Raw genomic sequence first — 17,606 nt, 5'->3', positions numbered from 1 at the left:
CTTGTGTGTATTGTAAATATTGTTAACTTTATATGTAATAGTGTCATATCAAGCTTTTATTCAAGTAGTCTTGTTCTCAATCATTTGTTCAAGGTTGTTGGTAAAATTTGATTGTAGTGGCTTTCGTCATTTCTTTCCTCTAGCCTTTTCCTAAAGGAATTAGATTATCAATTTTCTCAAGTTATAGTGTTTGTTGGCAAGCGATGTTAACGTGATACGATACCAGATATTTGTTACTTTTATTCATCGTGATACTGATGTATTACTTCTCATTGTGTACTTTTCCTGGTAAATTCTCAAGTTATACATGTATATGCTTTTGCACGTAGATGTGGTTTATTAACTCACTTCTTTAAGATTTTAATATTTGTACAACTTTTTCTTATATTTTCTGTCTGCAAGATCATATGTTGTTTTGCTATTGAAATATATGAACTTTGCTGTGTCTAATGCTTGTGTATGACTACATGTAGTAGATCTAAGAAGGTGCACCAGAAGAAGATTAATCATATGAACTCTTCATACTTTCTATAATTTAATGTTTATTTATTCTTTAGGATGTCTTCCTTAGTTAAGGAGATAGTGATGACTGATGCTGGAGTTATGAGAGTTGTGAGTAAAGGTCGATTTGCTGGTGGTGGGGTTTCACATTTCTAAGTCTAATGCATATGGTTTTATCACCATGGAACCTAATACTCTTTTCATCCCTCGGTATATGATTATAAAAGGAGAAGTTTTGTCTACTCGTGAGCTGGAAAAGTTATGATTTAGTGTTGGTTGTCAATCTTCTTTGGAAACTATAAGAGTTAATTAGTTGTCTATCTAAATTTTCACATGTTTGAATTCTTGGAAAACACGAGGTAAAGTTTTCAGCGCTAAGAGAATGTGGGTGCGTAGTGGAAATTATGTCAACCAAAGCGGAAAAATTGGACTACTTTATCTAATCCAATATATACAAAGTTATTCACCTATGTTAACGAATGTTTTACCGAAACTTCTCGATATGAATTCAGACTTAGTTGAACTCTAATGTGACAATCGGTTATCCAAAGAGAAAAAAAAAAGAAAGAAGATACAAAATTATTGTGAAAGTTCAAAACTAAAGTTGTTGCAACTTCTTTTTGAGCTAATCAGACACGTTTACAGGGAGATTTCAGGAAAACAAAAGACCAGCTAGACAACTTTTTTTCCTACTAAGAAAGTGCAAGCTAAACTAAGTAAAATCATCATTTGGTGGCTAGCCTTTTTTTCCTCCTCAATGCTTCTCTGAGGTTGAGAAACAAAAATTTTGATAGAATATATAGTAATCGTTCATTAAGTAGCCCAAAACTAGACAAATCAAGCCAACGATGATGACAAACTTGAACGATCGAACACCACCACTGCGGCTTTTGTTGATATCGCGCCTCATAATTTCCTATACACACTGTTGCAGAAGTAAGACATTGTACATAACTAAAAGCTATGTTATGCAGACTCTTCAAAAATGTTGTTTGGTGCATGTCGAATCCTCTAAAAGTAATTGAGGTTTGGAGGATCTGACACAGGGGCGACAACTATTTTTGAGAGTCCGAGCAACGGAAAATATAAAAGATATATATAAACACTCAAAATGCAAAAGTTACACCAGACTATTTGTCTTTATACACAACTTCAGTTGAAAATTCTGTTTCTACACAACAATCCTCATAATACAAGTATTGAAGTTCTAAAAACACGAGAATCAATCGAAAAAAGTAATGTAACTTCTTATCAATTCTTGACGAAGTCTGTTGCTCTGATGTAGAGAACCAACTTTCTCATCCATCAATCTATAAATAACAAACTTTGCCTGAAATGATACGTCTACATTAGCCATGTTGAGGTAAAAAAATGTATCTCCTTGCAAACATATTTATAAAACCATTAGCTGCAAACATCCTACGTGCGATAATTTAAGAGCAGCAACGCAAATGCATTATGGAAAAAGGCTCCAACTTGTTTGAAGACATGAAAATGCCATCACATTTTCATTAGTTCTGGAATCATTTATCACGTGAAACAAACAACCACTAATAGAACCAGGAGAGAAATGTGAATCACAACACTCAGATTATATTGAAAAGTAAGCTGTGAGGATCAGAGCTCATAAGTTATAACTTTCGATAGTAAGACAATATTCTGTGACAGCCAGGATTTTGATGGCTACACGGTCATTCCAGTCACTATTACTTTTTCCAGTTCCCATTTATGTTTTGCACAGAAAACTTCAACATTTTTTGGATTCATATTCACCTCTATGGTCAAAGCTCTTGCTTCACAATGATCTCTTTGATTGATTTTTTTACCACACAAACAATGTGCTTCACATACCCCTATATGTAGTACAAATGATGAAAATTGCAAGGCGTTTGAACCATTTAACAATCTAAATTCTTTTGCGATTGTGTTAACCATTAGTTTAGGATTATATACAAATTAAAGGGTTAATCAAAATCACCTAACAAATATACTGTGCCAATTAAAAGAGCTAAAAAGATCAAGTTCTGAGAAAACATCTCAAAACTTTAATCCTCCATTGATATGCATTTGTTTCCTCAAATAGCCAATATCATATCTAATTTTCGGTCTCACATTGTTTACAATTTCAGTGTCCTTTTGCTTTTAGTTCTCCTCTCCTTTTTCATCCTGCAATTTTAGTGTCAACACTAAAATAGTATATTAATTTACCTAAAAGGACTTTAGTGTATAGAGGGCTCAAGTTAGTGCATTAAAAATAACCTTAAAGTTTTACTTAGTACTTAATACTTGATGGTGTCTTCAATTTTGTTAAAAAAATTTTTCCTTAACCTCAATAAAAGATTTTTAAAGTCAATCAAATTTAATCAGATTGTTTTAATTCGACTTAATTTCAGTTCTAAGAGTTTTATTATCATGACCTTTTATATTCCTTTTTCTTTTCTGTTTAATATATTTTAGTTAAATGATTGTCTATTGAAATTAAGATTCTCAAATTTAACTCTAACCTCTTCCAGATCCATCTATCGTCGTCTTCTTTTTAGCTGTGTTCTTTTTACCTTCTTCTACGGAACAAAGAGGAAAGAGAGAGTTGTCAAAGAAATTTCTCCCAATACTCAGAAATTTAAACCTCAACCTCTTTCAGATCCATCTATCGTCATATCTTTTTAGGTGAGTTCTTTCTACCTTCTTCTACCATTGTCCGATTAATGTCGAAAAACATGGAAATAAGAAACAGATAAGACCAATCAATTGGTTTGGTAATGATGGGCGAAGTACGAACTTCACCGCGATAAATTTCAATTCGAATGTCTAATATTTGCATGTACATCTTTGGGAACTTGTAATGAAGTACTCATCTACGATAACTTTCTTGTCTCATTTTGTTGTTGTTTTATAGCTTTAAGGTCATATTAAAACATTAATGAGTGTAAGCTGTTCGATAATATGCCAACGAAAATGAACAATTTATCTGCAATATATTATGGTTATTAGATTTTTCATCTCAATTAACACTACAAATTTAATAGATTCTTCATTTCAGATACGTCATTGTTTCTTTCACTGAATTTTCCATCAGCAAATGCCAAACTTTTGGGACACTATCTATTGCATCTCTTAACCCCCAAATAGAACCCCTTACCCGTGTGACTTCATATCTATGAAGGTTTACCATTGTTATGATTTTATATTCTTATAAGATTTTAGTTTGCCTCAAACACGGAACTGCATTGTTTTCTTCAAAAAATGAAAATTTCATTGCAACAGGAATGTCAACAGGCAATAACGATGCGTTCCAAAAGCCTGAAAATATCAAGCAACAACAACGTATACACAGAAATATGCTACATTGTACTAGATATTCACAAATGTCGCTTGAAAGAAAACAATTATTTCTATCACAATAACAAGCTAAAAGAGCTGAATCAAAAAGGCAGTGCCTCTTGCAACATTCACACAACACGATATCTCATCACAAGTCGTCAATGAAGAAGGAAACGAAAATATGCTTACAATTTCTCACCCTTCACTAGCTACAGACAGAGGTTGGAAAAGCTAAATTTACATATAATTTCACTTATTTTAGTATATGCATTCCTTTATGCATAAAATTGATTTATCGTCAATTACAATACTTTATTTTCGACCTATTTTAGGACATGCTTCTGCGAGTATCGACACTTCTGGTTGTTTCTCTACATTTGAAATAGGTAAGTCAGAGCAAATTGAATAACTACAACTAATAACATAAGTTCGATGTTTATAAATATAGCACTTTGCAATATTAGGATCAACATCACACATATATAATGAAGCAAACAAGATGTCATCCCCATTGGTTACTTCAAACATCAGTACGTCTTTTTCTACTGAGCTAATATTGCATTTAAGTTTTGCCTCTAATAGTATTATAATTTACCATGTACAGGTAATAAAGGATTAGAAATCGATTTACAAAACAACAATTTGTTCTCAAAAAATTATGTGCAGCTAAAAAAGGTCCCTGATTGTAAATTTTGTGCAGCAAAAAGATTTGAATATGAATCACCCGGTTTTTGTTGTGATAATGGATCAATTAAATTGATTTCTCATCAAATGCTGACAGAATTAAGCAATCTGTTTCTGGGCAATATTGAACAATCCAAACATTTCGTACCTACAGTAGAACATACAATAATATATTTGCATTCACTTCTCTTGGGGTAAATTATGACAGAACTTTAGCATAGAGAAATCGCGGCATATATACATTTAGAGTTCACTGACAAATGTATCACTTTATAGATGATTAATTACTGCTAATGAAAGACCCAAAAATTTACAACTATATATATATATATGATAATGAAGTTGAGATACCTAATCGAATGACTTTACCACTTAATCTTAGTGAATCCATTATGATAAACTTGATGAATATACTAAAAGCTAATCCATATACTATCTTTCTAAAATCACTAACAGATGTTCCAAAACTATCTGAATTTTATATTACGCTTAAATCAGATTCTGGTTTAGGCCAAAAGAACATATATTTTTCCAACCGCCTCTGAAGTGGGGGCAATTTGAGTAGAACAACAACCACAGAACAAGTTTTCTACACCTCATATTCGAATATACACCCACAATGAAAAATCACAATCAGTAAATTACTACTATGGATATTATGATCCATTCCCGTATCCACTGTTGTTTCCTCACGGTGAAAATAGATGGTATTGTGGTATCAAGAAAGTCAAACAAACATATAAAATGTCTAACTATCAGATTTACTGTGAAAGTGAACAATTACCAAGTGTAATGAACATGGCTTCAATTGAAGGTCTATTTGACATGGAATCTAAAGTTCTATCAGAGGGAAAGAAGAAAAGACAAACTGTTTCTTGTCGTGAAAATTATTGTTATAAAATTCAAATAAGAAAAAAAAGAACAAAAAAACATTACATTCTGGAAGATTATTCCAACAATGTATAGTTGACCAATACATAAAACTTGAGACACAACGATTAGATTTCTTCTCATTTAATCAAAATTTATTTAGAGTTGAAGTGTTCCAAGGAATTATTGATATACTAAGACATGGTGAAAGAGATGCTTCAAATATTGGAAAAGGACAAATACTACCCACAACTTTTATTGGAGGTCCAAGAGATATGTGTCGTCGATATATGGATGCTATTGCATTAGTACAACATTTTGGAAATCCAAATATATTTTTGACAATGACTTGCAATCCTTCATGTCCAGAAATACAAGAACATTTATTGCCAACTGATGAAGTTCAAAATAGACCTGATTTAGTAAGTCGAGTGTTTAGGGCAAAAGTAGAAGAACTCAAAAAAGATATACTAAAAAAGAATATATTTGGAAAAGTTGCAGCTTTAATGTATACAATAGAATTTCAAAAGCTTGGACTCCCACACACACATTTTCTTATTATTCTTACAGAAAAATACAAATTATTAACATCAGAAGCTTATGATAAAATTGTTTGCGCAGAATTACCTGATTGTACAGATCACTCTTTATAAACTCTTGTAACTAAACACATGATTCGTGGACCTTGCGGCTATCTAAATCAAACATGTCGTTGTATGAAAAAAATCATTGCAAATGCAAATATCCTAAACAACTCTCAGAACGAACCACAAAGGGAAAAAATTCTTATCCTATTTATAGAAGACGAAAAATGGAAACAGATGTACAATTCAAAAGATACAATATTGATAATACTTGGGTAGACCCATATAATCCCTACTTACTTCGTAAATTCAATTGTCATATTAACATTGACGTATAATCAGACATTAAGGTAGTAAAATACATCTACAAATATATTTGTAAAGGAGAGGACAAAATTGCATTTTCTATATATAATAGTGACTCTAATGTTGAAATAGATGAAATAAAAGAATATCAAGCTGCTAGATGGGTCTCTCCCCCAGAAGTTGCATGGCATCTATTTGTTTTTCTAATCAGTGAAATGACTCCAAATGTGTACCAACTTCAACTACATCTAAATGGACACCAGTATGTATCCTTTAAAAGTAATCAAACTGTTGATGAAATTCTAAGTAATCCAATGATAAGAAGAACAATGTAAACTGAATTTTTTGAAATGAATAGAATCAATAAATATGCTATAGAACTCAATTTGTTATATAAAGACTTTCCAAAGTATTTTGTTTGCACAATAACAGACAAAATGTGGTCGCATTGACGACGACACAGTAATGTTGTTGGTAGAATTGTCACATGTCATCCAACTGAAGGGGAAAGATACTATCTTAGAGTACTTTTAACAAATGTAAAAGGACCTAAATCGTATGAAGATATTCGCACAGTTAACAGAATATGTTACGACACATTTAGAGAAACTGCAAAAAAAAGATGCTTATTACATTCTGATAAAAGTTTACAAGAGTGTATGTATGAAGTTGTCGCCTATCAAATGCCTTATAGTTTAAGACATCTATTCGCTGCAAACCTGTTAATCCTAAAGAATTTTGGGAAATATTTGAAGATCCAAATGTCTGAAGATTTCAAAAAATTCCTAATTTAGAAACAAAATCTATTCAACAGTCAGTTATAAATCACATCAACAAAATGTTACATTTAATGGGACACAATATGAAGGAATAAAATTTTGTTTTCGAAAATATTATACCTTCTACAATAACTAAAGAAGCAAAAAGTGTTCACTTCGAAAGAAATATAATAGTAAATGAAGAAGATCTGCTATTACAAACTATGTAAAATCCTGATAAAAAAGGGCATTTAATACAATACTTGATAGGGCATATTCAAATAAATCAGGTGCTTATTTCATTGACGGTCCAGGAGGAACTGGAAAAACATTTTTATATAGATCTTTATTAGCAAATGTAATATCCAAAGTCATTATAGCTTTAGCAATGTCACATCCGGGGAGCACCCCCTAGAAGTAACATGGCGTAATTGACCTCTCGGAGGTCTTACACAAGCCCATAGTTATGATTCATTGCATCCACATACTAAATTTAGCAGAAAATTTAAAACTTTTCATAGCACATCATATGCTAGAAACATCACTTTGTATAAATATAAAATATAAGTCATAATACATATTTAGACCCTAAGTTTCTTTGCCATCTTAGACTCAACAACCTTAGAATACATTAGGGACACGACCCTTAAAACATAAGACATAACTATATAACTTTTAATAAACTTACATTAAGACATGAGTAGGGATCCTTGGAACATAAGGAACCCTTTCCTTGAGCTTGGGAATCACATATCAAGATCCTCAATCATAGATATCCTTTAAGCATCCATAACCTACACTTTGTGTAAAAAGTAGGGAAGATTGGGTTTAGTACAAGAATGCACTAAGTATGACAACCATGCAAAAACATGCATTTAAAAAGGGACATTTTCTTGAAATCATACTTCATGCCTTTTTGAGTAAATCTTCATAATAGACAATAGCCTTTATATCACTAACATACTTCATATAAACATATTCAAAGGCCAAACATCACATCAGATCACATATAGAATTTATTGCATTTTATAGCACATTACCATAAGCTACATCAAGTCACACATATATTTACTTCTTTGCATATACACTTTATTAGACCTTGTTCATGACCCCAATCTTAGTCTACTAGTGCAATTCACATGTGAAGCCCCATAACCCCACGCATGCTTAGTAGACCCTTCATCAGACCACAAACCTTAGCATTCAATTCATACATCAACAAGTAAGTGGAGACAACTTCATTCATGTCAATACAAGACCTTTATCATATCGTCATTTAGACCAACATAGTGCATATAAGGATAAGATCACATCTCATAGATTCATACCATGCACACCTTCATAACAAGTAGACCAATACTACAAATTCATGCGTATGGACATAAACATAATCATACATATTAGGTCACCTTCCTAGGACTTCCTAAGGAGATACTTGTGCAATGCCTAGATGGGTTCATTACTTCCACCTATCTTAAGTAACTTACCTTAAGTCCTCCTAGTTAGGATCCCATTCGCTTACTTCTATTGTCCATTTTACTTTAGGGAAACTATAGCCTTAACTAACACTAAGACCATGGATGTTAAACATGGAATTTGGTGTTTTAGAGCCTTACACCAATGAAAGGTGTTCTTACCTAGGCAAGGTAGAACATTAACACATGCTAGCATATTATGTGATATCACATTTCTAGATCCTATGTGGCAAGCATAGTTATGGAACTTGGAGGTACATGTGAAAACCCTCTTTATGCCAAGATTAGGCGTTGTAGTTATTCACTTATGAAAACCCTATTTATTCCTATTGAGGCATTATGGTTATCCACCTCATGATATTTATGGTGACCTACCTCCCTACATTTAGGAAGGGACACACACTCATATTCAAGTTCACTCGGTTCTAAGCTAAGTTCCCTTTATTAAAAACTTTCATTAACATTACTTTATAAAATGTAGGCTTAGGAGATTCACTCCCCATATGCTTGTCTTAGGAGATTCACTCCCCATATGCTTATCTCATAGGTTGTAGATGAAAGTTCATCAACCTAAATCATGTGAGAAGATCCTTTCACATGGACATAGTATATGTATTAGCACTATCTAGTTTAGGATACACTTGAGCACACCTTTCAAGGCTCCTCTATTGACTAGATCATCATTCATGTGTGTGTGTATACATACATGCGAGCAAGCCTTTCACATAACACCTTAAGTCACACATGTTCATACATCAATGCATAAGTCTATAAGTGTGACCGTATGAGAAATCCTTTCATATTAACACATTAAGACACTATGCACATTCATACTTAATCATATCATATAATTAGCATCATAGCATATAAGACATATTCATGACAATGCCCATTCATTCATTTTCATGTACATAGAAACCAAACCTTAGGAACTATCCTATCAAGGTACACATTTGCAATGCATAGTCGAAGTCTCATACCCTTGCCCATACTAGTACACCTATCAAGTCAACATAGTTAAGGAATACATAACATACTTCACATACATATACTTTACATGCATAGTAGTAGACACTAGTGAATATGAGAACTACCTTTATTTAGACACCATGACCTATACTACTTGTAACATGCATGTAAGGTGAGTGTGTGTGTACATTGGTCAACATGATCACCTAATGGCTATCAACAACACATTGATGTAGCCACCCTGTTAGACCATAATACTCTTTCAAGCATAAGCCACACAACACACAATAGCATAGGAGACAAGCCAACTTGATATTACACTTAAGACTCCTAACTTGTTCTATTCATGCATTCACATAGGGGTACATAGGTAAAGGATTATTAACCATATTAACTCATCAATGTCAGCACCTATACTTTAACCTAACATGGATATACTCATGCTTATACAATAGCCATACAACCTAAATCACAACTAGAATAGGAAAGTAGGCATAAGCTTCACATAGTATCATCATAAGCACATGTCCATATATTCATCAATTTGCCTTCATGGCCATGGTAAACACATATTTAGATTGATAATAAAGTAAACACCGCCACCATAAGTGGATCATACCACACAATGCCATACAAGGCTACGTCAACATTACTATAGAGAAATAGAGAAGTAGAAGAGTATAGGAATTCTTACCAATCCTTTAGCCTTTGGTCATTATTGACCATTACTAATATTTTATAAATAAATCAAGTATAGGGCAGTAGATTAAGGTACCATAATCATACGTGAAGTTAAACATAAGCTACTACAGGGCCATGCTACAACTAGTACAACATATCATTAACATGCTAGAATGTAGAAGACATAGATCATTAACCAACTTCACTTGCATGGATTATAGATCATATTTCATCAATAATATCAATCCAAGGTAGTAGATAATCATACACTTTATTATGTCGAAATCGTGCTTAAAGCTCTTCAAGATCAAGCTACGGTCGTAGGCATTAAACTATCAATTTAATGTAGAGTAGAGAGAATAGGCCATCTTATTAATTTTCCCAAAGTATTAATCATCAATAATATTTTACAAATAAAGTACATGATAGGCAGTAGCTAATGAAATCATAGTCTAGATGAGACACTACAACATTTGCCAATAAGGTCGAATTCAGTATAAGCATGCTTCATATTAGAAATTCATGGAAGGTAAGTTTACATAGGTTAATCCTATTCAAACTATCATGAATTGACCCATATTGGATCCATTACATATAATTCATACTCTCACAATGTTATAGGCAGCAGCTATAGATAATTAACCATGATCAATTCATATAACAACTACCTAACGTCAAGATCACAAGTTACTACTTGATAGACTAGAAGAACCTAGATCAATTCAAATTAAGCCTTATTTACTTTGATCATACAAGATATATATCCACAAATCAACCATGGTATTAACCTAAAACGGTAGCTACAAGAACCACAACATAATCGAAATCCATTTTTAATCAATTGAGGACCCACATTACAATGATCATAATGAAGACTTGGCTAGGCATGTTCAAACCTACATGCATTGATTCACATGGGTATTTTATCAATGATTCACCATCAGTATACATACTATACAGTAGACATAACCATATTAACATAATTGAATCTCAAATTGATATGCATAAGATCAAGATCATAAAGCCATACATAGGCTAAAATCGAGTTTGTGAAAGAGCATGGATTCATCATGCAACAGGATTGAAAATCACGTCCAAATCAGTAGATAATCATCAATATTTACATTACGCTTTTTAAATCAATTAAAGAAAGAACCCATGGCTAGAATGAAGAAGAAGAACTTGATCATATTTTTCTCTTTGAAAACTTTGAGATTAACTCTCTAGATGGAAGGATAACTAGAGATGAAGGATCACCATACATTTATTTACATTAAAATATCTAAAACTTGGTGATTCATCAATGGAAATCCAAGCTCCAAGCTGTTCTTGAGCTTCACCAACAATGGAGGTTATAGAGAGAATACTTTTTGAGGTAAAAGTCTAATTTGGTGAATTGTATTGGGAGTGGGGTTGTTCACGTTTTTAATCCCTTATATACACCCAAAAATAGCTAAATAATACTATTAGAATCAGGTCAGGATGTGGGGTGAATTTCCCATTCACCCCTTAAATAAACAGATGCAGGCACCATTTTACAGGCCACCATCGACGGAGCAATCGACTGGACGTAGGTCAATCTACGGGCCGTCCTTTGGCTTCCGTCGGTTTGTACTTGGCCAATTTTTGGGTTGAGACCTGACAAAACTAAGTACCAATCGACAATACCTCACCAACAGGCCGTTGGTTGACCAATTGGCCGTCGTTTGGTCCGTCGATTAACACTGCCAAGGCAGTGTCTCGACCAGCCTTAGGTCCTCCTTGTGGGGCCTTTTGCGGGGCCCTTTAGAAGTCGTACCCGGACGTTTCCAACTTAAATACAAACCTTGACAAGTTTTTTGACCTTCCACATAAGTTTCAACCAAAACAAACACCTGCAACTCGTCCAAACAGGCTAGGCCCCATCAAGACACACATTCAGCGTCTTAAGGGCTATCTTTCGAACGCCTTGGACGTTCTTGATCGTTTGAACTCCAAACTTCTCGAAACTCCACATACCATATTTGAACATAATTATAAATCATTTTAAGACTTCATAAACTCATATCATACAGTATATAAACACGCATGGACACATGAGACACATAGGTGACTAGTTATCGAACGTATTGGTCGTCCCTTGACGTTCGACTTTCAAATCACTTCAAACTTTACACACTGTCTCTAAACTATATTATAAGTCATTTTAGGACCTTATAAACTTAATACAAACATGTTAGTCTCTAACACTCAAACTCATTTTGGGGTCTTACAAGTAACAACAAATTTTGGTGTTGCAGCTTCAATTTACCCTGGAAGTCGAACTGCACATTCACGCTTTAAAAATCCAATTGATATTGACTATAAATTTACTTGAAACACTAGTAAACAAAGCTCACTAGCATCTCTAATTAGAGATTCAAAATTAATTGTTTGGGATGAAGTCTCAATGGCCAAACATAAAATGATACAGGCTTTAGATACTCTTTTAAAGGACCTTAGTAGTGAACCAAATTTATTTGGTGGAAAAGTTGTAGTCTTTGGAGGGGACTTTAGACAAACATTGCCTGTTGTTCGCAATGGAAAAAGGGAAGATTTTGTATCTAAGAGCTTATTATATTCCGATATATGGAGTCAACTTGAAAAGTTGTGCTTATCCGAAAATATGCGAGCAAAAGAAGATCCTAATTTTTCTGAATATTTAATGCGAGTTGGAAATGGACAAGAAATAACTAAAGACAACACAAAATTGAAAATCCACATAATTTTATTATTCCTTATATAAATGAAATAGATTCCCTAAATCAACTGTTAAGAGAAACTTATATCGATATAAACACATTCTTTTCAGACCCATCGTCTATAACATCCCGAGTTATTTTAACTACAAAAAATGACTTTGTTAATGAAATTAATGATATGCTTATACATCAACTACCTAATGACGGTAAAATTTATACTGCAATTGATGAAACTCTAGAACCAGGTGATCAATGTCAATTTGAGGATTTCTTACACACCTAAAATCCGACTAATTTGCCCCCATACAAATTGACATTTAAAAGAGATTGTCTGGTTATTTTATTGCAAAACTTAAATCCTTCTGATGGATTATGTAATGGAACACGATTAATATGTCATCATTTTAACAAACATGTTATAAGTGCTACTATTTCCAGCCGTGACTATAAAAACACACATCAGCAGATGAAAAATTACCTATTGTCTTTAAAAGAACACAATTTCCAATTTGACTATGTTTTGCAATGACAATAAGAAAAACTCAAGTCAAACATTAGATTTTATAGGAATCTATTTATGCGAACTAGTTTTTTCACATGACCAACTTTATGTTGCTTTATCCAAAGCTCAAACTTCCAAAAATGTCAAAATACTAATACTTCTGCCTACAATTGAAGATACAAATGACCATTCAATGTATAATATAGTGAACGAAGAAATCATTCAAAAAGCATTGACCTAAATTCCTAAATAATCTATCCTTCATAAGCCAAATCTGTTGTTGCAAGCTCCATAGATCAAGCAATGCCAATGATATTCATGGTTGGTGACACTTTTCTAATTAAATAGAGATTTTGTTAATGCAACTCATACTAATATGTTTTGGAAATTCTAACCAATTGTTGATCAACCCTTTTATTTAATGTCTTGGTAAAATGGTGAAAGTCGCAATTTAGGTGATGCAAGGCAAAGAGCTGTAGAAGATCCTGTTGATAAATTGAAATCTCGAAATTGAGAGGTTGCATTACATACTTCATCTTTAATGACTGATGTCATTTTCCAGGTTAATTGTCGCATCATTTTATTATGAGATTTTGCTTTATTTTGTTTTCCATCAATCTCTAATTGTTTCAGTTGCAAATGCACATTATGGCAACAAAGATGCCTGCCTCACCCGCAACAACCTTTTTGGCATTTCATCCTCAAGATAACCCTCTTATAGCAATAGGAATGGATGACCCCTCCATTTTCATTCTGTGATTTTCAGAATATTACTAATTAAGTATTTTTTTTAAATTTGTTGACATCAATTATGATCCCTTTGTGTAGGTACAATAAGTGGGCTTACTTTTTTGAATTCTCTCAACATGCTTATATGTGAAAGACCAGATTCTCAGGTGAATTAATTTGACATAAATGTATTTCGATGGATAGCTTATTTAATTGAAATATATAGCTGTTGTGTTTTCGCTAAATTCTTGGCTTCATATTGTTGATAATAGTTGCTTCCCTTGATAAATAATTTCAGCACTTTGACCTTTTCTCTCCTACATTCTGTTGACTTCTCAATAAAATCAAACAGATACTAATCACATCTCATTGTCTAATCTTTATTCGACCTGGCCAAACTGCTAAATGTGTCCTTATCGTGTTTTCTCGATTTGTGATTGAGCTTTTTCGATTTGGCAAAAAATATAACGCAACCTACCTATGATACAGAATGTCCATTGTATATTGCTTTATACATGCAATAGTCGCCATTTAGGTGATGCAAGGCTAACAGCTAGAGAAGAGCATGTTGATAAATATGAAATCTCAAAACTGCCTGAAATTTAGTTTACATTTGTTCACATCAGATATAATCCCTCTGTGTATGTACAACAACTGTGCTTGTTTTTTTGAATACTCTCAACGAGCTTATATCTGCAACAGAAGATTCTCAACTGAATTAATTTGATGTAAATGTATTTCGACAGATACCTTACTTAAAAGAAATATATAGCAGTTGTGTTTTGGCTGAATTTCTGGCTTCATATTGTCAATAATAGTTGCTTTTATTCAGCTGAATCTGAAGCAATTTTTCATGCTGGTGGTGATACATGTCAATCCATTAGAAGGGTACTAAAGGTTTTGCTAAGTATGTAACTCTTTTAAGCCCATATAAGTTTCAAGCAGACCAAACATTGAACGTCACAAACCATAGGCTTCGAAGAGGATATCATACAATTAAACAGTTCATTGACAATACCCAACAAACAAGAAATGAAGCAATTCAAATTTTGTAAGTTACTGCGCTATGCCATTCTGTCTGTTTTTATGGTTACTATCAATTTTTTATCCTCCTTGAAAATACACTATGTTTTGTTGCAGGTATGTTGCAAATATTGTCGTTGTCACTGTAAATGTAGTGCTTTTGGCTAGAACATTAGGTGAGATTCTGCAAACAATGCATCATTATCTTTTAGAAAGCAAGCTAAAATGTACTTCCATGTATAGGTGTAAAACTATAGATTTTGTGTATTGTGATAATCTTGTGTGAGTTATAAGCTATTACACAACTTCTACTTTTGCTAGCTGTTGTCTTGCTTTTTCATTTTTCTGTGTAGTCAGTTCCTTCTGACGTATGTATAAATATCATCAATGACGTAGTTAGACTAATGGAATGCTGCTTTGGCTCACTTTTGCAATCTTGGCACTGGCCTCTTGGAGTTATAATGTAAGTAAGATTTTGATACTTATGTTTGACACAAAATCCACATTTATATTCTCAAAAGCCTAATTAAACAGCTCTTATAAATTACTAGAATAATCTTCTGTTGCTGGATTTTGACAACTCTGAGTTGGATGTTAAACGACTTTGATTTCTTCTTCCATACGTAAGCACAAATCCTTCTCTTCCTCTCAATACTGAAGCTTACCCTTTCATTTTATACACTGTAACTCTAGCAAATATTGATATAGCTTTGTAGATGACACATGCTCAGCTTTGAAGGACTTTCAACAGAATCCTCAAAACAATGTATTGCAAATTATACTTCCCTATGAAAAACCAGAAACTTCTGACAAAACATTGGAGCAGATTGGCGACACAGTTCATAATTTCATTACTCAGGTATTGTTATCTATAATATACAAGAAACAAGGATTGGAGCATACATATATTCTCTTAGCATTACTAGGACAATTTTATTTTTTTCGTGTTTTCAATTTTCAGCCAAATTCTAAGCTAACAGAGGTACAAGGATTAAGATTAAATGATATGAGGGAAAATAGCGTAGGAACATTTGTGACCCCTTCTCCGGTGCACCTAATTACATCTTCACACCTGATCTCTACCCAAAGGATACTATTCCAATTGAAGAACTAAAATATGTAAGTTACAAGCTTCAACTTACTCAACATGAATATGGATCTTTAGGTCTCATATCCAGTGAAAGTTTGGACTTAGTTTTTTCTTATGTTTTCCTGTAGGTTCTGTCAAGAGTCAGATCTTATGAAGGAAATTCTTTAGTCAATTGTCAGATGCAGGTGAAGGAAGATTCATTCGACAGGCCTGATAGAAATATTCCCTGATTTACTCAGCCTAAGTGAGCGCTCCTAAGTAAACCAAGCATTCACCAACATTTTACAGTACCAGTGCAGGCCATTTAGACGTTCAGAACGAATACTATCGTCATCTATGTTGTCATTCTCCATTCTCATGGTACTTTTAGTACTTACATTGCTAGTAAAAGCTCACCAAGAAACAGGAAGAAGCTTCTACACATATTCCATTACTCCTAAAAAAGTTGAAACAATACAAACAACTTGCCCAATTGTAGTAATTCTGCAGGCTTCCTATTCTCATGGACCTCTTAACCTTCAGCTAAGGCAAACCTATATATTTTCATATCAATGTGCGTGCAACAATTCAATCAATAATATGTACAAACTGATCATTGTTGGCACGGGCCTAAGCCATCTTGTATATGTATATATATATATATATATATTTATTTATTTATTTATTTATATACCAGTTTTCAGAACGTGCGTTGCACGTTTGTTCCATACAATTATTATATAGAAAATATTGAATTTAAAAATATTAGTTTTACCAATTTATATTTTACGTTAAATAAAATTCATAATAATCGAATATTACATTGACCACCAAGCAAGAAATATGGAAAAATAATAATATTACTATAGCATCTAATAATATGAATATATCTATATGATTTATCCTTAATAATCTCTCATTACGCTCCATATACTAAGTACACAAATATGTATCTACTTAAAGAAACTATATCAGTAAGGAAAGGATAAAAGAAAAAAATATTATAAAAGTACATTTAAAAATGAATATAAAAGTCATAAATTAGTAATTTCAGCACTAATAAAAATATACATAACATCCATAATTTCATAGTAGATTAAATTAAAGAAGTATAAATCGGTAAAGAATACAAAAAAATTAAACAGATAAGAACAAATACAACATTCATACCCTTCTTAAGACTTTAATTATAACATATATGTAGTAAAAAGAAATAATTAAGGAGTAAAGTTCTTGATGATACCTTCTCCCGTAACAAAAAAAAACATCTAAAATTATAAAGATAAAACTATGATACAAAATATCATTCTAATTAAGATCAAATAAATATTAATATTTAAAACAAAAAAAGTACATGAAAATTGCCTAATGATTCACATCAACAAGAGGTAAGTGATAGTTTTTCTGTAGTCTA

General features: G+C 32.7%; 1 long non-coding RNA gene and 1 pseudogene across 1 annotated transcript; both read left to right on the top strand.

Annotated features, from left to right (window-relative positions):
* The first annotated feature begins 2,987 nt into the window (after positions 1-2,987).
* On the top strand, positions 2,988-4,307 carry LOC114076425. The gene is made up of 3 exons (XR_003577349.1): positions 2,988-3,168; positions 3,766-4,043; positions 4,155-4,307. It is a non-coding gene; the product is annotated as an uncharacterized LOC114076425 (long non-coding RNA).
* Positions 4,308-13,238: 8,931 nt separating this feature from the next.
* Positions 13,239-16,877, top strand: LOC107013291 (annotated as a pseudogene).
* Positions 16,878-17,606: the final 729 nt, after the last annotated feature.

The sequence above is a fragment of the Solanum pennellii genome, chromosome 3 (assembly GCF_001406875.1).
Source record: "Solanum pennellii chromosome 3, SPENNV200".
NCBI lineage: Eukaryota > Viridiplantae > Streptophyta > Magnoliopsida > Solanales > Solanaceae > Solanum > Solanum pennellii.
Note: the sequence above shows the minus strand (reverse complement) of the source record. Positions and strands in the feature narration are given on the sequence as shown.